At 36.4% G+C, this 22,940-nt stretch overlaps 1 pseudogene; it reads right to left on the reverse strand.

Annotated features, from left to right (window-relative positions):
* Positions 1–1,390: 1,390 nt before the first annotated feature.
* LOC129503705 (small ubiquitin-related modifier 2-like) lies at positions 1,391–18,721 on the reverse strand (annotated as a pseudogene).
* Between the last annotated feature and the right edge of the window lie 4,219 nt (positions 18,722–22,940).

The following is a 22,940-nucleotide window of genomic DNA, read 5'->3' on the forward strand; positions in this document are numbered from 1 at the left end:
TAGATACGCTAAAAATCTCTACATTTGCTATATTATTATTTTCTTTTAAATACTCTGCAGTCTTTTAAAAATACACATAGAAAAAAAATAAAAATACACATAGATACAAGATAGATATATATTGAAAGGTCTTTTATATATTCCCAGATATTGACTTTATTTTATGCCTTTCATTTATTCCTACAGATCTGGGGTTCCACTTGGTATCATTTCCCTTCCACTGAAGAACTACTTTTAGCATTAGTACAGGGCTGCTGGAGACAAATTCCCTGAAGTTTAGTTCCCTAAAATGGCGTTACTTGCCCTCTTTAAAAAAAAGAGAGAGAGAGAGAGAGAGAGAGATCTATATATAATACTCTTAGGTTGACTTTTGGTTTTTTTATCACTTTATATTATGCTTTGTCCATTAATATATTATCCAAAAATTTTTAGTGGTAAATCAACCATCATGCATACTATACCATTAAAGATAACATGTCTATTTTTTGCTGGCTGCTTTTAAATTATTAAATTTTGTTTTTGGCAGTTAAGCTATGAAGAGTTTATGCATGTTTTGTTTTGTAGCAATCTTCATGGAGTCCACTGAGTATCAAGATGTGTATTAATGTCTTTCAATCATTTGGAATCATTTTCTGCTATATTTCTTTAAATATTTTTTCTATGCTATTTTCTATCTTCTTTTTCTACACTCAAGGTGGGTTTGATAATGCCCTACGGATCTCAAACACTTCTATTTCATTTTTTTTTTTACTATTATATTTTGGCTTTAGTTTGGATACCCTCTATTGATCTGTTTGGGTTTTTTTTATTTTAAACAAGGAGTTTATTTAAACAACAAGACATGACATTTGACTTGAAGGGAAAAATACCTAGGATTCATTTTTTATATTAATTTATTTCTACTTAAGACAGATTGCCCTGTATGGTATTATTGCTATGTTCAAAAAAGTTATAAAATTGTCCTTGGTTTGATAGTGATAGATGTAAAGCTTTAAAGTTCTCCAATCAAATAAAGTATGAAAGGATTTTTATGTGGCTCTTTTTGTTTTGTTTTGAGAGCAAACTAATTTACTGAGATAAAAAGATAGGAATTGAATAACACGAATGGATAAAGGGGTATTTTCATAAAATCAATATTTCCCCCATATTATCTCTGCTTGGTATTGATCAGAACATATCATTGTCCATTTAGTTTTAAGAAATATAATATGCTTGTGTATATACATCAGTTACTTTATGTGCAATGAAAGAATGGGGAAGAGAAAATTAAAGAATAGCAAAAAAACTATAGTTGGGATGTCGTGGAAGCAAATTGCAGTTTTCTAATTGAGGTTGTCCTCTTGGTCTGGAAGAAAAAGATTTCTGGAGTAAAAAGTAGCTGGTTCTCTTTTTAGTAAACACCTCCTGTTTGCTGCTGGAACACATCAATTGTATCATCATCCTCCATCTCCACCTATACAGGAATGTCTGTTTCATTGATTGGCTGTTCATCCCTTTGGCATCTGATCTGTCTCATTGACAAATCTCATTGACAAGCCTATTGTTCACAATAGGCTTTCATTAGTTTACTAAGTGCTCTGTGCCTCTTAATCATAAATGGCACCATGGAACTAGTCAGAGCCAACACCTTCAAATTAACATGATTGTTGTTCCCAATCTTAACTCCTTCCTTGGACTTTTCATCTGCCTTGGTGTGTGCCAAATTCTCCTCAGTTGCTGCTTCACAAAGAGGTACCAGGCTCTCACTTGAACCAGCACCAGGAGCTCTATTGACCTGTCTTCTGGTCTGCTGTTAAATCAATCTAATGAACATTTCATTTTTGATACTGCTTTTTTTTCTGGAATTTTCAATAGATTTCTATTTAACATCATGCTTCTGCTAAAATCCTCCATCTCTTTACTCACGTTGCTTACTTTTTCTATTTGCTCCTTTAGATTTTTTATTGTACATATTTTGCTTAAAATCTCTGATAATTCCAACATCTGGGCCATCTGGGTCTGCTTCTCTTTTGGCTGTGATTTACAGATCTTATTTGTTGTGGAAATTTTATGGCACTAAGGATGCTTTGTGTAAGGAAACAATAGAAATGGATGTAATCATTTTTATTTCTAGAAAAGATCTAGAGTGGAGAGCTAAATAAATCTGGTCTCTAGTTGAGATATGTTTGGCCTTGTTGCAGCTTTAGTTTGACCAAAGGCTTTAAAGGTTTTGGAAGTGGAATTAGAATGAAACCCTGCAGACTACTAGGGGTCTGAGCACTAGTGAGATCCGTAGACTTCTAATGCTCCTCTGCCCAAGTGCTAGCTTTTTAAAACGTGAAGATCTTTTATAGTACTTCCAGCTCTTCCTGTTTCTAGGGAGTTTTCTTTGCTCTCCTCCAGTCCTACTAAGACTTTTGTATGCCCAGAAAGATCTTTCTGTTCCCAGAATGCCTCAGAGCAGTCCCTCTCAGAACAGTGTCGGTCTCCAGCTCTTAGAAGCTGAAATCTTGAGTTGGAATTAATCCCTCTCAATTCTCCTCCCCTGCCTTCAAGCCTGTGGAGAAATGCTCCTGAAGCAGTCAGTAAAGACCCAGGCAGTAGAATTGGTGAGTGAGTGCAGATTTACTCTATGACTACACTAGAGTCTCAGGATCCCAATCTTTCTTGGCAGTCCACATACAGGCCTTGAAATTTTGTTAAAGATTCTGCTAATTTTCTATCTGTGGAGAAAGTTTTCTTTTCCTGCTAGTCAGCCAAGGAGAGTAGCTTTGTTTGTCTTTTCTCCTATGAAGTATTCGTCACTGGAATTTAGCTTATTTAAAGTTTCTTTCACTGTCACTTTTCTCAGGGGTTCCGGAAAACTAATTTGTATGTCATGTGATATGTTTTGCTTGTTATGGTGAGAGTTACGTTCTCTTACAACTTCCTACTTCATAATTGGAGGTGGAACCATCAATACATTTGTTCATGGAATGAAGGAATGCAGAAGAGCAGATTCTCTTGCATTAAGTTCTCAAATTCTAGGTCAGTTCCTAATTTGCTGCTTTATGTTATCTTTTTTTTTAAGATTTTATTTATTTATTCATGAGAGACACACGGAGAGAAGCAGAGACATAAGCGGAGGGAGAAGCAGGCTCCCTGTGGGGAGCCCCATGTGGACTCAATCCCCGGGATCACGACCTGAGCTGAAGGCAGATGCTCAACCACTGAGCCCCCCAGGCATCCCTCCTTTCTATATTCTTAAGCAAGTTTTGTGTTTTTTAAACCTCTGTTTCCTCACATGTAGAAAGGGGATAGTAATGATACCCAGTTTGTAAATTTTTTGAGGATTATAGGAGTTGTATAAAGTACTTAGGGTGATGCCTGAAACATAGTAAAAATCATATGAATATCTGTTACTTTTTTTTTTATTTGTAATAGAGTTTTCTTCAGAAAGTGTAGAAGGTGTTCAAAAATCTTAGTAAGATAGAGGATCAAGATAATTACCCCCCCACACACACACACACACTTAGTAGAGGGTGGAATTAAAAACCACTACCAATTATTAAAACAAAAGGTATTTCCATAAATAAAGCAGTGTTTAATTAACCTGAATAACACTTTGAAAGTTACTGATGAGTTAGGTGCTTCATCAGTGGGATCAGGTATTTAGTTGAGTGGGGGAGAAAATATGCTGTTACATAAATTTAAACAATTGAAGGGTAATCAGCGCCTCTGGCACTGAGATACATGCTATCGTTGCTGGCCTGTATACCTCCCAGAATTGACAGAATCTGCTACAGGGCAATGCACAGCTGATTCTCTTACCTTACCTGTCTTTATGCCATCCCTCAAACGGCATTGGCCAACTGTGCTTTGTTCTCAGGTCCTGAGATTGTCTATAAATGAAAGAAAGAAGCTGCAGAAACCAGATGGAACATCTTTTTTAGCCTCCAGTTTTTTTTTTCTCTTCTTAATCTCTCTCTCTAAAGTCTTTCCCTCTTCAAAATCTGTCCTCTTACATTTTATTACCATATGATATCTTCCAGTTATCTTCCCATTTTCCCCTCTCCCTTCGTTTCATGTACCTCAAGTCAAAATAGCAATAAATAACAATAATTATACTAGTAAGCTATATAGATTAGGGAGAGGAATGCATGATATGCTTCAATAAGTGTATCTTTTTATTAACAATTATTCAAAACTCCAAAGTGTCGGAAAAAATTAGATGTGGGAAAGGGTCTTCAAAAATTAAAAACAAAACCAGGAGGCCTGGTTGGCTCAGTGGTTGAGCGTCTGCCTTTGGTTCAGGGCATGATCCTGGGGTCAAGGATCGAGTTCCCCATCAGACTTCTTACGGGGAGCCTGCTTCTCCCTCTGCCTGTGTCTATGCCTCTCTCTCTCTTCCTCTTTCTCTCTCTTCCTCTTTCTCTTTCTCTCTCTCTCTCTCTCTCTGTCTCTCATGAATAAATAAATAAAGTATTTTTAAAAAATTAAAAACAAAACCAAGCTCAACCCCAGAATCATCCAAGTCAGGTATAGCCTGTCAAAATTGCAATCTGGAAAAACTGTGACTCTGATCCACAAACTCTGAGAAAAATTCTCAGCTATGTTTTCTTAGGTTTTCTAAGGCTATCTTGGGTCTCTCCAATTACTAAAAATGTGGTCAGCGGCAAGGTTAACTGGTTTCCAACCACTGGAAGTATTGAAATACTCCATTTCTCTGAGCTTCATTCTCCTCTAACACCTCCAAACAATATATAACTCTCAATCTCTTTCACATACACATAAACACACACACACACACACACACACACCACTGAAATAATACATATATTCTGATGCACTTTCAGATCCTGTGACTGCTGGTTCAGGGAGGTATTCTTACACAAGGGGCTCTTCTAGTATAAACAACAACTTACATGTAAACAACAACTTATATGTAATCTGGCTCCATTCCTAATGAATTTGCTGAGAAACAAGGGTTTGTAGGATACAGTATGTACATTTTCTGAAGGAAAAATTGAAAGTGGACAACCTGTACTCCCTCCCATCTGCTCCTGTGCACTCTGCTAGGCAAGCAACCAATATCGGTCACAGGGTCTGCTCCACCTACTCTGCTGATTGATTGTTTTCTCTTTGCCTTGTTTTCAAGGTTGATACTCTCTGAGCCAAACAGGCAGGCAGCTGCAGAGGACAGGAGCACAAATCTCAAATCCTGTAGATAATTGCTAAAGGCAGCTGAGTTCAGGAGCCCCACCTGTTAATGAGCAGCCAATTATTTATATGCTTATAAATCATCTTTTAAATACTAACAAGCACTAATAAACTTTGGCTACTGGTTACCATGGTAACCGACTATGTCGCAAAGGAGACTACTGACATATGGACAATGGGTCAATAGTCCAGTATCTCCTGGGACTGCCATTTGTACTCCTTCACATGAAACAGTTATGTCTAAGATCTACTTAAAATCACATGACTAAGGAGGCATAGGACATGATGAAATGCCTGTTTTTTTCCTTACAGCCCAGAGAGTTTAAAGGGACTAGAATGTGTTCAACTCCCCACGAGCTATGGGAACAAGCTGCCCTAACTTGTTAAGTGGCAGTTCCTATGTATAGCCATACAGCTGGTCTACTTAGGCCACCTGCTGTCAGATATTTTATTCCCCAAAGCTTCCTGGACTGCTGGGTTCCACCAGTCTGAAGAGGTTTTCCCAACACATTCTGTTTACTGTTGCAAATAGGTAAGACAATAGGCTACTTGTGGGATGCTCAGTAATATTTAGTCAGATGAAAAAGAACATATTTTTGCTCCCAGCAAACTGACGGTACTTTCTCTTTTCTTTTAAAAGCACAGTGAGAAGGCAACCACCCATGACCCAAAACTCTTTTTATAGTAGAGAAAGAAAACCACCTTCTGCCTTGAACTGGCTTTCCAAACTAGATATAGGGAAGCTCACCAGAAGTGGTATGGGGTACAAAATGACAGCTCAAAGAATCTGATGGTTTCAGGGCATTAGTGAATAGTGACCTAATCAAGCATTAGAGGAATGTGATTGTAATCATTTTGCCATGACTGACCCAGAAATGGCTTTTACCATGATTTCTAAAAAGATACTAGTTTTCAATAGAAAACTGAATTGCTCATACTATAGAGGAGTTCCTTATCCTTCAGTAGGTGTTCAAACTGATACCTTTAACCTCTCAGCTGCCTACTCTAGGGCAAAGAGCATGAGCTTTAGATTAGGATTTATTAGTATCACTACCATTTATGTGCCTCCCTCAGCTGGAGGATCAAGGAAATGAATGCAGTTCTTCACAAAGCTATTGTTCCTTCTGCCTTGGGGTGTCCTCTGTTCTCTGCATGCTTTATATTATGCAGGGCGTAGGGGTTCAGAGGCTGCATGAGATTTATTTTCTATACCTATGTATCTTTTATATGTCTAACTGAATGCATGTACATGTTGTATTGGAGTTATACATATGCCACTGCTAGGAAATTTGCTTTCTCCTGCCATTGTTATTTTCTGTGAAGAACGACTACCTCATGTTTGGCTATACCAGTCCTTTCAATCTCCTATGCTTGCTAGACTGAATATTCAGATAAGGATTTAGAGTTTTTACAAAAGGGCAAAGATAAATCAAGTCTTGGATAACATACTACAGAGGGTTGTTCACCAAATGAAATATTCTGGTATGAGTAGGGTGACTATGTGAATAAAAATCCAGGGGAAGAGAAATTACAGGTCTGATAAGGGGTCAAGAGAGGATTAGTGTAGAAAATGTTGTCAAAGTATAAACAATGCCTAGATGAAAGGGCAATTAACCATGTGGATTGTAGGGAAAGGTTTATGAAGGAACTTCCAGTCCTTCGGTCTTATTCTAGCAGGTTGGTGGTGAGGTTGGCAAGGTAAAGGAGTAATTTGTAAGTGTTTGCATGACTGATTTAATAAGAACTGAGTCATTTAAAATGGCCAAGGGAAAGCAGGCTAATCGCCCAAACAGATAGGAATTTAACACCACCACCACCCTCCCCCCAATCCTTTTCTTCATTTGGAATACGCAAGTGGAAAGATTGGAAACTGGAAAATACGACTTCAGCCATACTTCCACTTCTGAATAGCTATGAGCCAATGGGCAAGTTGTTTCTGGGTCTTAGTTTCTGTGCCCCTTTCTGTATACTTTATGAGGGCATATGAGTTCATACCAATATAATTAATGTGTAAAGCTATGAAAGGTGAATGTCTCTAAATAAAATATTGTTCATGTGGAAGACAATAATATTGCTAATGATAATAATGATCCATCCTGTCCTTTGGCAATGTGCTAATATTCTCAGAATTGATGAGAAAAAGATATTCAATAAAATACATAGAGAAACTAAAACAAGATGCTCTAGATAAAGCTATAAAGTGCCAGAGGAAGAAAGTGGGGAAATTTTTTTAAAGAGAATAAATAGATGCGAACAGGATAGAAAGAAGAATTAGAAGAGTCAGATTTTGAGTGACAGAAATACTTACTAGAGGAAGATTCTGGAGACCTGGTTATAAGCCTGGTTCTGTCATTAGCTGAGTGATCAGAAACAAGTTGCCGAATCTCTCTAAGACTAGAATTTCTCATCCACTAACAAAAAGATCTTTTATCACATGAAATTGAAAGTGGAACCTCAGTGTCTAAAAGCAGCTTAAAGTCTTGTTTCTTTTGTTGAAATCTTTCTTGACATTTTCTTGGCCCCATTCCTCACTGTGGCCGTGGATCACCTGTTTAAAAATCAAAGATTTTTGAGGATCATACTCTGAAAACCAAGGAAGTGGGTGGGTAGCATCTGATGGGTTACTTTTGAGATTAAAACAGTCCTAGAAAAGTTTGAAATCTCCTGAGAATGGAATTGAAATGGATGTTAAAGATCAACTGGAAAAGGTGGCTAATTTTTGACTAAGATTATTTTTGACTGACAGGCGTGTGAGCAAACATCTAGAAATAGTATTCACCATAAAAGAAAGATGAATTCATGGGGAAGTAATGTCCCTCAAATCAATATTTTTCTAAGAAACAGATAAGCATACAGTTGACTCTTGAACAACATGGGCTTGAACTGCCCATGTACACTTACACATGACTTATTTTGATAAATATAGTACAGTGCTATAAATGTACTTTTTCTTGTGATTTTCTTAGTAACACTTTTCCTTTAGCTTAATTTATTGTAAGAATACAGTATATAATACATATAATATAAAAATATGTGTTAATTGACTGTTTATATTATTGGTAAGGCTTCTGTTCAACAGTTGTAGGCTGTTAGTAAAGTTTTCAGGGAGACAAAGTTATATACAGATTTTCAACTATTTAGGGGGTTGCCCCTAACACCAGTATTGTTAAGGGATCAACCGTAGTAGGAAGAGGAGCCATGAAAATAACTTGGATCAGAAGACTGAACTCTGCACATTAATTAATATCCAATGCAATCCGATACAATTTGTAACTCAAGGGGTGAAATGACCCAGTACATCCCAACAAAATGTTGTTAGGGATGTAATCTCTGCCAGTTCTTGTTCACTAAGGCTCCTTTGTTCCATTCTTCCCCCCTTTGCCTAATAATTCAGTGAAGTTCTCATAAGGAAATATTGAATGCAGTGGCCCACTCCTAGCAAGAGGAAGCTGGACAGACCTCTAACCAGGTCCATTGAATCTTTTGGAACCATGAGTAAAAGAGGATTTGGAGGACGGGTGGGGAAGGAGTTGCCTGCCTTTCCAATGAAGTCATCATTGTATCCCAAAGATTTTGCAAAATGCCAATCAACAGTACATTAGAGAAAAGGTTCACACAGCTCTTTCCTGAATTTCAGAATAGGATTGAACCGTTTGGGGAATTCTGAAGATTAATCACCTTTTATTCAAAGCTGAATTTCAATTTCCAAGTTTGAAATCAGCCAGTGGTCTATACACTTCAGATGGGCTACAGAGTTGAGAGGGGAAATGAAGAAATAGAGCTATGGATGGGAATACACATTTATATGATACTCTTCTGACAGCTCTCACCTGTATATTGTTGATGCAGTAACAAGCCCATGGAACTAGATGTTAAAATACATGTATTTTTAATCTTGAGAGTATTTTAAATATTCTGAATTTTTTAAAGTCTACTCAAATATTTCAAGTTTCTGTTAACACCCAGTCTTGTTGGTTTTCAGATCAGATGCTTTCACTAAGGATTATAAATCAGACATTTGGCTGAAATCTCACTTAGTATGCCTCATGATGTTAGGAAGTCAGGTTGTTTTATGGCTAATATCTGAAGGGGCAAATGATGAGTAAAAGGAACTGGCATTCTTTCTTTTTACCGTGGTATAATTGACATACAATATTATACTAGTTTCAGGGACACAACATAGTGATTCAACATTTGTATACTTTGTGAAATGATCACCAGAGTAAGTCTAGGTACCATCTGGCACTATACAAAGTTAATACAATATTATTGACTGTATTCTTCATGCTGTTCATAACATTCCCATCATTTACTAATTTTATACTTGGCAGTTTGTACTTCTTGATCCACTTCACCCATTTCACCTCCCACCCACCCCCCTTCCTTCTGGCAACCACCGATCTGTTCTCTGTGTCTTATGAATGTGGGTTTTATTTTGTTTGTTTTGGTTTTTACATTACACATATAAGTGAAATCATGCAGTCTTTGTCTTTCTCTGACTTATTTCACTTAGTGTAATACCCTCTAGGTCCATCCCTGTTGTCATAAATGTCAAGATTTCATTCTTTTTGTATGGCTAAGTAGGATGGATAGATAGATGATATGTAAATTTATTTTATTTTTTTAAGATTTTATTTATTTATTTATGAGAGACGTAGAGAAGCAGAGATATGACAGAGGGACAAGCAAGCTCCCCGTAGGGAGCCTGATGTGGGCCTCAATCCCAGGACCCTGGGATCATCACCTGAGCCAAAGGCAGCACACTGCTCAACCACTGAGCCACCCAGGTGCCCTAGATAGATCAGCTTATAGGTGATCTATCTATCTATCTCACCACATTTTCTTTATCCATTCATCCATCATTAGACACTTAGGTTATTTCCTTATCTTAGCTACTATAAATAATATACAGTTAACACAGGGACACATATACCTTCTCAAATTAGTGTTTTCATTTTCTTCAGATACATACCCAGTGGTGGAATTGCTTAATCATATGATAATTCTATCTATTTTTTGAGGAAACTCCATACTGTTTTCCGTAGTGGCTACACCAATTGACAATACTACCAACAGTTCACAAGGGTTCCCTTTTTTTCCACATTCTTACCAACACTTATTATTTCTTCTTTTTTTGATAATAGCCATTTTGGCAAGTTTAAGGCGATATCTTATTGTAGTTTGGATTTGCTTTTGACTAGTGATTTGTAATGGCTAATGATGTTGAGAATCTTTTCATTTGCCTGCCGTGCTATGTCTTCTTTGGACAAAATGTCTGTTCCTGTACTCTGGCCATTTTAAATTGGAATATTTTTGTTACTGTTGTTGAGTTCTGGGAGTATTCTTACATATTTTAGATATTAACTCCTTATTGGATATATGATTTGCAGATATCTTCTATCCAGATATTGCCTTTTCATTTTGTTGTTGGTTTCCTTCACTGTGCAAAAGCTTTTTAGTTTGATGTAGTCACATATTTTTTTAATGTTTGCTTTTGTGGTCCTTGCCTTTGAAATCAGATGCAAAACAAAATTGTTAACACTGATGTTAAGGAGCCTGCCATCTATGTTTTTTTTCTATGATTTTTATGGTTTCAGGTTTTACATTCAAGTCTTTAATCTATTTTGAGTTTTTTGGTATGTGGTATAAGATAGTGGTGCAAGTTCATTCTTTTGCATGTGGCTATCCAGGATTTCCAACACTGTTTATTGAAGAGACTGTCCTTTCTCCATTGTATGTTCTTACTTCCTTTGTCATAATTGACCATATATGCATAAGTTTATTTCTGGGCTATTTTTTTCTTGACTTATGTGTCCGTTTTTATGCCAATACTATACTGTTTGGATTACTATGGCTTTGTAGCAAAGTTTGAAATCAGGTAGTATAATACCTCTGGGCTTTGTTCTTCTTTCTCAAGATTGTTGTGGCTAATTGAGGTCTTTGTGGTTCCTTATAAATATTATAATTACTTGCTCTAGTAAGTAATTTGAAAACTACCATTGGAATTTTATTTTATTTTTTTAAAGATTTTTATTTATTTATTCTTAGAGACAGAGAGAGAGAGAGGCAGAGACACAGGCAGAGGGAGAAGCAGGCATCATACAGAGAGCCTGACTTGGGACTCGATCCAGGGTCTCCAGGATCATGCCCTGGGCTTCAGGCGGCGCTAAATCGCTGTGCCACCGGAGCTGCCCTACCATTGGAATTTTAATTAAAATTTCATTGAATCTATAGATTTCTTTGGGCACTTTAACAATATTAATTCTTTCGACCCATGAACACAAAATATTTTTGCATTTATTTGTGTGTCTTCTTCAATTTCTTTCATCAGTGTCTTGTAGTTTTCAGTACATAGGTCTTTCTGTATAACTGGTGGCTGGTTCACTTCTTTCTTTCTAATTTTTTCACCCCTTTATTTCTTTTTCTTGCCTAATTGCTGTGGCTAGAACTTCCAATACTATATTGAGTAACAGTGACGAGTGGGCATCCTTGTCTTCTTCCTTTTCTTGCAGAAAATATTTTATCTTCTTATCATTGATTGATTTTTTTCAATGACCCAGTTGTTGTTTAGTAACATGTTCTTTAATCTCCATATATTTGTAGTTTACCCAGTTTTCTTCTTATAATATCTGATTTCACATCAGTGTGGTTGGAAAAGATGCCTGATATGATTTCAAACTCCTTGAATTTATTGAGATTTGTTTTATGGCCTAACTGGTGATCTATCTTGGAGAATGCTGCATGTGCATCTGAGAATACTGTGTTCTGCCTTTGGATGGAATGTCCAGTCTATATCTATTTAATTCATCTGGTCTAATGTGTTGGCTAAAGCCAATGTTTTCTTCTTGATTTTCTGTTTGGATGATCTTTCCATTGATATAAATGGAAAGTGTTAAGGTCTTGTACTGTTATATTGCTATCAATAACTTTTTTATGCCATTAATATTTGTTTTTTTATATTTTGGTGCTTTTATACTCTGTGCATATATATTTATAAATGTTACATCTTCTTGCTGACTTGGTCCCTTTATCACTATGTAGTGCTGCTCTTTGTCTTTTATTTTGATCTTTGTTTTAAAATCTATTTTGTCTGATGTGAGTATAGCTCTACTACCTTTATTGTTTCCATATGTATGGCCTATCTTTTTTCATCCTTTCACTTTCAGTTTGTGTGTCTCCTTACTTCTGAAATGAATCTCCTATAGTGAACAGTATATAGCTGTGTTTTGCTTTTGTTTTTGTTTTGTTTGTTTTTTTTTTGACTCATTCAACCACTCTATGTCTTTTGACTGAGGGATTTAGTCCACTTATATGTAAAGTAATTATTGATAGGAATGTGTTTATTGCCATTTTGTTAATTGTTTGCTGGTTGTTTTTATAGTTTTTATAGTTTCTCTTTATTCCTATGTTATTAGATAAACTTTCCATTTCCCCTTTGCATATTTGTTCTGAGTTTTTGCTTTGGGTTACCATGAAGTTTACATATATCATCCTACATATAAAATAGTCTATTTTAAGTTGATTGCAACTTACATTTTGAAGACATTATAAAACTCTAAATTTTTACTCCCCCTGTTTTATATTTTGATATCATATTTTATGTCTTTTTATTTTATATTTCCCTCAACTAATTATTTTATTTTTAATTATAACACTTTTCTTTTTCATTCTTCATAGTAGCTTTATAATTGAGTAATCCACCACTTTTACTTTACTACATATTTAACTTTTCTATTGAGATTTTTTACTTTTGTATGTTTTTCTTTTCATTAATTAGTGCCTTTTCTTTTCAATTAAAAAAAAACTTTAACTTTTCTTCTAAGGCCATTTTAGTAGTAGTTGCTTGTCTGGAAAACTATCTCTCCTTCAGTTTGGAATGATAACCTTGCTGGGTAGAGTATTCTTCATTGGAAGGTTGTTTATTTGCTTATTTTGTGTTTTTCTTTCAGCATTTTGAATATGTCATGCCACTTCTTTCTGCTAAGAAATCTACTCATAGCCCTATGGGGTTTCCCTCATATGTACCAACCACTTTTCTCTTGTGTTTTTAAGATTCTCTTTTTTTATCATTAACTTTTGACATTTTAATTATTGTCTTGATGTGGATCTCTTTGGGTTCATCTTATTCGGAACTCTCCAGGCTTCCTGGACCTGGATGTCTGATTTTCCCTTTATAGGATTGGGAAGTTTTTAGCCATTATTCTGTCAAATAATTTTCTGTCCCTTTTTCTATCTCTTCTCCTTCTGAGATCCTTATATTGAGATTTTTTTTCTCACTTGTTGATGTCCCATAGGTCCCTTACATAATCTTCATGTTTTAATATGCTTGTTTCTTTTTGCTGCTCTGTTTGGGTGCATTTTATGCTTTGTCTTCTAGCTTGCTGATCTATTCTTCTGCTTCACCAGTCTGCTGTTGAACATCTCAAGTGTATTTTTTAGTTCAGTCACTGTATTCTTTGGCTCTGTGACTTATGATTGGTACTTTATAGTTTCTATCTCTTTGTTGAAGTTCTCACTGTTCATTCATTCTTCTCCTGAGTTTGGTGCTCATCCTTATGACCATTACTCTGAATTTTTCTCAGAGAATATTACTTTTCTCCATGTCATTAAGGTCTTTTTCTAATATTTTGCCTTTTTTTTATTTGAAACATATTCTTCATTTCCTAATTTTGCTTGACTCTCTGTGGTTGTTTCTGCATATTAGTCAGAACTGCTACATCTCTCAGTCTTGGAGAAGTGGCTTTGTGAAGGTGATGAAACTTCCTATTCAATCTTGCCCTAGCTATTTGTTTTCTCTCAAAGCTTTATAATTGTCTGAACAGCCTGCTTTATTTTTGATATATCACCATTGTTGAGGGGTGTGTCAAGACATGTCAGTGTCCCAAAACAGGAAGGGGGAGATCTCATTTAACACCTGGTTTGGGCTGATTGGAAATTAGACCCTCAGGCAGCACTTTTTAAAATGTGCAAATATATCCTATGGGATCACAATCATAATCCCTGCTGGTCCCCAGACCAGAAGTTCTACAAGCGTTCTTTGGACAACAGTTGCAAATACCAGGACTCCAGATAAGTATATAAGCTACTTTCTGGGAGGTTTTGTGGAGCTCTAACAAGACCAAGGTTGTGTGCAAACATGGTGTCTCCCTGCTTACATTCCCTATTAGCTCGTCCTTAGCCTCTGGATGTATGGGAAATCTGAAGTCTATCCCTTGGGCTGGAGCTCTAGGATAAGTAAATAGTCCCCCCCACCCCCCACATGGGAAGACTGGCTTGTGTTTCCATCTGTTTGCTCTGCAGTCCCCTGGGAGTGGTGGTCCCAAAACTATCTTCTCATTTGTTACATTTCTGTGGAGCTCAGGAATCCCAGGCCCTTAGCCACCAGGGCCAAGTAATCAAAGAGTGTCCCCTGTGTGAACTGCATATCTTCATTGGCTTTATCAGGGCAGAACCAAAATGGGGTGGATGGGCCATGCTTGCTGGCTTCAGAAAGGCAAATGGCAGGAAAAGTCTGACTGGGTGTGCCCATAGGTGTGAGGAGTACAGCAAGAAACTGTCTTATCTGTGCATGTATGCCATCTTTAGGCTAGGAGCAGGAGAATGACATGAGTACTCATGTTCTCCAGCCCCAACCAGGGAGTCAGGGAATATTGAAACCACTGTACTCCTGCTTAAGTAAGGCAGCAATAGACTGCCACAACCACTTGCTCCCATCTATCTTTCCTAGGTGGCAGGAGGGTGCTGGCTCAGAGTTTGCCCACCTGTGCTAGTTGGGTGGGTGGAGAGTTTAAAAATGGCCTCCACCAGCACCTTCATCTCTGGGGGGGTTTCAACTGTCCCCAACTTCTCTAGAATTTGCTTTTAAATTTGCAAATGCACTTCCTTCACATATAGTCCAGGTGTTTTTCAAACTGCTTTTCCCAGCCCCCACCCCCACCCCCACTGGCCTACTGGGCCCTGAGGCAAGTGGGAGCATACACAAGCTATTTAAAAGGGAATGTCAGTTTCCTATAGCACTTTGGGTCTCTTGGATATCAGCCCCATTGGTTTTTTTTAGGCCAGACATAAGAAGCTCGTCAATCTAGTGCAGATCCTATGGGTTGGGGTACTTGATGTGGCACATCCATCCCTTGCTCCTCCAAGAAAAGTGCCAGACTAGTACAATCTTTTTCTATTATGTGTCACTATACCAGGTATAGGTTTTTTAGCAAGACCGTGTCTCTGTCTCTCCTATCTCTCTTGTTGTGGTCTTTTATTTGTTGTTGTGGAGAAGGAGTTCATTTGTTTTCAGATATTTTTTCAGAGAGATATGATAGATATGTAACTGTATATTTGGCATGTCCATGGGAGGAGGTGAGTTTGGTATCTTACCACACTGCCATCTTAGGGATCTGTAAGACTAACATTCTAATATGTTCCAGCTCTTTCTTGTCTAAGTAGTTAAAGACCTAACTTCTAGTCCCTTCCTATTTTTTCTGGTCCTCCTTTTTTTTTTTTTTTTTTTTTTTGGTCTCATTCTAACTTTCCTAATTCTCCCTATAAATGTGTATATGTGAGTATGCACATGTGAATGGTATGAAAGGGAATAGGAGAAAAAATAGGTATGAGGCTTAGCAATTTGGGGAGAGAATAGAAGGAAACATTAAAATTTCTTTTCATTATTTCAGGTACTTCTTGTAGACAGAACTGAGCCAGATTCTAAAATGAATATTTAATTTGGACAGATAAGTTATATTATACCTCACTAATCTAGAAAGAAAATGAGGTGTGTAATATGTGTAGAGTGTGTGCAATAAATCAGTGTGAAGTTACAGAGAAAGTATGGCCATATGACTGTATATGTTGTCCTCTAACATATTCACTCTCTTCCTATTAGGTTGCTGGTAAGAGTCAGTGTAAGTCCTCTGTGACTTTGCTCCTGTATGCCTCTCTACAACTCCTACAATAGTCTTCTTCTAGACATACTAAACAGCTTGCAGTACCAATTGAGTGGTATAATGTGTGATTTTCTTCCCACTCATCCCTCTTCTCAATTGAAAGAAATGTATTTAGCTTTGGCATCCCTTTAATCATAGAACTTTCCTTGAAATTATTTGCTCTGTTCCAGAATCTTGAAAACAATTAATCAATCTCACCTTTGTGCCTGTACTCTTCCTCTTGCAAATGTCTCTTCTAACATCTCAAATTTCTGGTATGCTAACGCACTAGTTTGGATGATATTTCCTATTCTACTAAACTATGGAGGTACAGTATATATAATTCTTCCTTGTATTCCCAGTATCTGACAAAGCATCTGGCACCTAGAGGTTGTATATAATTATATATATTAATATTATATATAATATTATAGTAATATTGCTTAATATACTATCTATATTACATGGCATCATAATACTTCATGATTAATATCTATTATATCATAACCAGCATATAATTATATAACTAAAACTTAATATATATTTTGTAGAATATTATATATAGTATATTTTAGCAATATACCTATGTATACTATACATACATATAAAATATCATGAGAAATCTTATTCTTGCAGAGGCTCAGAGCATCTAGTTACTTGCCAATTATTTGGGTTCTGCCTTGATATGTTGGATTTTAGGACTGGCTTGCTATGAAGGCTACTTCTGGAAGAACAAAGCTAGGAATGTAGAGATGTTATAGGAGACCAGAACCTGTGACTGGGGTACTGAGTTTAGAGGGTAAAGGAATGGCAGTAAAGACCACTGATTAAAAAACAAACAAACAAAAAAAAAACCCACTGATCACATCCTGCCTTTGTTGAGATAGTGTCAGGAATGAAGCAAGCCTAGAATTCTACAAGGGGGCTGACAGGATTGAAATACCTGGGCTGATTAAAGCAGTGTCAAGGAAATGAAGTTGTGGTGACATTCATAGTTTGAAAACATTAACTTTATGGAACTATTTTCATAAGACCTTTGGGTAGATTCTAATTTGATCCAGCAACAATATCTGCTTGGCTCCAAACTGTTTGGCATCTGCTAATTTTTCTAACCGTTTTAATCATTTTGGGGGCTCTGCTTTAGAACCTCTCCATATCTCCTCCTTCTCACTAAAGTCTCAAGTCTTCAAAGTCTATGCCAATTTTAATAAATTTCTAAAAGGACTACCATATGTTTCCAATTTGGTATTTCTGTTTAATATTCCATTATTTGTCTCACTTAATATATCAAAATGCAGTGAGAATCCTTGAATTTCTGTGAGCCAATGACTTACAAAACAAAAAGTTGAAATTCAATCTCAGGCCACACATAAGCAGGAAGTAATTTGTGTGTCTGCCTTACTCACTACAGTATGATGTTCTTGAGGACAAGGACTTTGTCTTTTTAAAAAATTTTCCCCAGTACTTTGTATAGTACATATCTCCTTTTTTGTTTCTTTGTCAAATATAAGTATTCAGGGTGAGTTTAGTATTTTCATTTTTAAACACTCCTAATCAAGAGTGCTTGGTAACTAAAAACCAAGTAGGAAATTAAGAACAGAAATACAAAATGTTGTCAGTATATATATTAGATCATCTTTAAACTTGTGACTCCCTTTTATATGGCCCAGTGTGGAACACGGGGTAAACGGTGAAGTTAAAGTGGAAAAAAAAAAAAAAGAGATAGTTTTAGAAAAGATAAAGAGGTAGGGAAGGTGATAAAAAGTAAAAACATAAACAGAGGGCAAAGACAAAGATATTACATGCTAAAACAAATAAAACAGGGCAAACACTGTGTGAATGACCCCTCCCTAATTTCCCCACTGATCAAAAGCTGTCATATTTCAGCCTGACAAGGGCTCGACATATAGTCGAGGTTAAACAATCTTCCACAATCTGTCATTGCAGGCATAGCTGAACTAGGTGACTGGCCCTTCTTTGTCTTGTCCTCAAAGGTCTCATTCACACAATCTGAAATTGTAGCCTTCTCTAAATAATCTATTTTTAGTCTTATAGGAATAGTTGTGATAGTTCAGATATTCCCCCAATAGCAAATCTCCAGGCTAGTGAACAGATCATTAACTGAAGCATCACCCACAAAAGATGAGGCCTGAAATTTTAGGTTGTCTCTGATGACTTTAACCAAATAGCTATAAATGGCTGAGAAATATCACACAGGGAGATGGCAGAAGATTTCTAGATTTTGAGAAGTAATCTAGGTAATATTTCCTTAGAATAAGACTTAACAAGAAATGTAGGTACCAGTGTTGTTTCTGTCTTATCAAGATTGTGGGCATAGGCTAGCATTGCTTCTGAAAAAGAAATACCTGGTCCCCACGCCCTGCATCCCAAAAAGTACTCCATAAAGTTAGGTCCTTATTATACATCCTAAACATTTCAGAGGAATTAAAATGAAGTGGAATGCGATGCCTACACAATACAGGTACAATTCTTAAACTAATTATTCTGAAGAGTAAGATTTTTGCTCATTTGTTCTAAATGAAATCGAGCCATTTCAACAGATCCCTTTTAGCACTCACCATCACCAAACACCACGCATACCATGCATTCAACGGCAGGAAGACCATGGTTCCTATCACTTAAGGAGTTTATGATGCAGCAATACTATTTTATAATCTACTCCAGTGAAATAGACAGAAACGTTAGCAAAGAACTCTGATATGTTTGACAGTTATGCTACCAGAACAATCCAAGTGCTTTCTAGGAGGTTAAAACAGTAGGTATTGCCTGAGATAAGCAGAAAGACAGGAAGAGATGATATTTGAACTGGGTTTTGATTAAGGAGTAAGAATTTGCTGCTTACAGAAAAGTTGGAGTGACAGAGTTGGGGGGGAAGGTAGGGATATCCTACCCAAGAAAACAGACCAAGCAAGGGGACACACACTTATACACAGATACACATTTGTGCACATACTCATGTATTCTAGAAGTCAGTATATTTCAATAAGAGTTCTGAACTGCATATAAGAAGAAATGCTTTCTGAGCCTGGCTTTGCTAGGATCCATTGTATGACCTTGAGCTAGACTTTTAAAGTCTTTGGATCTCAGTTATTCCATATGTAAAACGAAAAGACTAGATTCTACGATGGCTAGAGCTCCATCCGATGAAAAAAGCTGGGAGATAGAGTTAAAACCTATTTGATCTGAAATTCATGATTTAAGTTATACAAGAATAGCTTATGAGAAGGGATCCAAGCTAGCTGATTTCATATAAGGGAAAACATTTTTGACTCTCATTAGTAGGAAAGTTAATTGCAAATTTAATATTTCTTCAATCTAAATTTCTTTACTATTTGGTAACACAGATATTGTAGGGTATAAATTTAATATTTTTCCTTAAAAATTAAGGACTTCTCCCCCACACTCTAAACTTCAGATAAGAAAAGGCACTGCTGAGACTTAGGACATTGACATATAGTACATTATAACACTCTGTCTGGCTCTGCCTAGGCAAGTGGAGATGATAAAGAATCAGTGCCATGCACAGCTTCAAGTTCCAGGTGACAGTGAGAATTGAACGGCTGGAAATACAGGGGGGATGTACCAAATCTTCTGCTCCTATCTGAATATCTGTAGGATTTGCATTTGTCAAATATGAAAACTTGAGCTCAGAAACTACATATTATACCAAAGATAGCACCAGACATATTATCCTTCCTCTGCAAACATCTCTCCAAGATTTGGAGCTCAAGGTTTCAACTTCAGCTCTCTGGTACTTCATTTACCCCATCTGGAAGCAGCATGAGCACAATTAAGAAGAAAACTTGAAATTTAAACTCTGCCAATTACATAGATTTTAGATGAATTGATAATGAGTTAATGAATAAAAACCAATTGGTTAGTAAATCACCAACTGTCCAGTTTTCCAAATATGTCCATATTTTTGCACATGTGCCTCTGTGTGTGTGTGGGGGGGTGTATAATGTTCTATGGCATTTCAAATTAGATTTAAAATGTTTCTTGGGAAAACAATGCAAATTTAGTGCTGGTTACCAAAGGTAATTCTTTTCACTTATAAAATGCTCAGGTAATATCAGAATCTCAGACTGTATATACAAATTGGAATAACTTGTAAAATGGCATTTTAGAGAAAGGATTCCATTTCAGTTGTTTACAAGAAAAACACATTAAACATGTGTTTAAGCCATTCTCTTCTTAAAGCTCCGTCGTGTGCTAATGATGAAGTTATGGCCTGTTGTGTTATAATTTCCCTTGGAAACATGGAAGTCCCATTGTACATGTAGCAATCATCTCTCTATTCATCTATTGATGAATCTCTCTAATCATCTGTTGAATTAGTGACAGTCCTAATGGAACTTTGGATAAGGCAGAAAAGGTACATTTGGAGAGGAGACCGTGCCTCTCCTTCAGCGAGTTCATCACTCTGTTGCGTACATAGGGATGTCCTGAGTTTTCTCTACCCTGGGTTCTCATTGTCCTGTGATATTGATCCAAACCACTTAGTGATGAATACAGTCAGCACTCTCTTTCTATTTAAAGATCTTGAGTATCTATTATTGTTTTTATGTTTATTATCTTAATACCTGACACTTATAACATCTTTTTCCAAAGAGCTCTCTGGAGTGCAATAGGATGCCAAGTGAAGACAAGTGAATGCTGAAGCACTTTGTGTTCTACAGATGAAAGGAGATTCACACACACACACACACAAAAAAAAAAAAAAAAGAAAGAAAGAAAGAAAGAAAGAAGAAGGAGATTCACTCTGGATCTGCAGCTTTCCAGGAACAACTTCTCTTGCTTCTTGTTTTCTTGCTCCAACATGGCAAGCTCTTCCCATGGTGCAGTTTTTAGACTCAGCTCTTCTTTTTCTTCTTTTACTCTTTCAAACATACACATGCAGACACAGACACACACGCACACACACACACACTTCAACTCTCATCTTTATCCTGATGACTCCCCAATCTGTATTTCACTACTGGATCCTTTCTTAAAACCCTGCTTCATATTTATAACTATCTTTTGTAAATTTCTTCTTTAATATTTAAACAAATCTAAGATTCCCAGCGTAAAGCTCATTATTTATTTATCATTAGAAAAACTATCTTATAACTTTATTTGATATTCCAAATGCATTTTGAAATGTACAGAATTAAAAAAAATGACCTGGCCCCAGTTAGAAATAAATTATAATAAAGAAAGGCATAAGAAACTCAAGGGTAGAATATTATGATAAACAAACAAGCTCAGTGAGCATAGCCTGGAATATTTTGGACTCTTAAGAGTTTGAGGTTGAGATCTAGTGAGAACCAGTTAAAAACATCTAGGGTTATATTAAATAGAAATTTAGAATAATCAACCTTTAGTGAGTAAGGCTCACTGTAGCCCAGGTGTTACATATATTTTAGATTATTCTTTTATGTACATCACATTTTTAGAGAGTGGATATTAGAGAATAACCAATGTTATCTTATGAGCAATTATAAATATAAGCACGAATACTGAAAGGATCATATGGTTTCTTTTTGGATTTTTTTTCTTTCTTAATTATGCACATCTGGGAAATTCATACCAATTGAGCTAATGCAGCCAAATCCATTAACAAGCACACTCCCTCCAGTAAGTGTAGCTAACCAAATGGCAGTGCTGCTTAGCAGCAATTAGTTCCTCATCTTCCCCTATCCCCAGTATACTACACTCTGCTTTTTCAGCTCCCTGATCTCTAGCAGATCTCTAGCAGTGATGATCCCATTCTCCAGAAATCCACGGGGAAATTCGCAGGACTCATTTTTGATACCTTCCTCTTACCCATTTCATGTATTCAGTTAGTCAACAATTCCTTTTGACCCTTTTTTTTATATCTCTGATATTTATTCTTCTTCTCCACCCTCACTGTAAAATCATTACCTTTCAAGCCTGAGTTACTGAGGTAGTATCGTAATTGGGCCCTCTGTTTTATGCAACTGTTAAACCGATGGCCACTTTCAAGACTTCGCCCAAGAAGATAAAACACTTTAAAAGGGGTCTTTCCCTGTGCTTCTTTGTGATCTCAGTGTCTACTATCTTGCCTAGCATGTAAAAGGTTGAAATGAACTCCACATGTTTGAATTTCTGTGCATTTAGAGCACTTTTCTCAAAATTTCAAACTTATTTTCTACTGGTTTTGAGTCATTCACCAATCCATTTGTTGGTCTTCTTTTCCTGACAAGGTTGATTTTTCCCCCATTATCATAGAGCCCATAGTGAATGGTTCCCACAGTCTTGCAGAATATCTACTTACACAAAGTGATCGTTAAATTCTTATTACTTAATGAAATAGTTGAACTATTGTTACTAATATCATAACCCAAAAATAACATAAACCAAATTGGTAGGAGTGAAAAGAAGTTGCAAACCATCATTTAGTATTGTTTCTTAATAACAAGGTGGTCATTTTTGTCCCAAGAAAAATGATTTTACTCATTTGCTACATGCATTAAAATAGGTACCAGCATTACACTGTCTCACATTAGCTGATGACTAAATTGTTTTTATTTTAAGAGATAACTGATCACAATACAAGTTTCCCTTCATTTATTATCTTCCTCTCTCTTTGCTCCTGTTGTCTTGTACTCCTTCTTGTTCACTTACTGCTATCAGATCCATATCTGCACACCTGCTTATCATTTTCTCTATCCTGCTACTTCCCAAAACTGTCTGGTCCTTATATCCAAGCTAGATATTTTCTACATCAAAGCTCTAACTATAACCTATTTCTCCTGAAACAGCGAGTATTCCTTGTATCAGCTCATTCTCATTGCTTCCAAACATCACAAAAGGCTTCTA

Source organism: Nyctereutes procyonoides, unplaced genomic scaffold (assembly GCF_905146905.1).
Source record: "Nyctereutes procyonoides isolate TBG_1078 unplaced genomic scaffold, NYPRO_anot_genome, whole genome shotgun sequence".
NCBI lineage: Eukaryota > Metazoa > Chordata > Mammalia > Carnivora > Canidae > Nyctereutes > Nyctereutes procyonoides.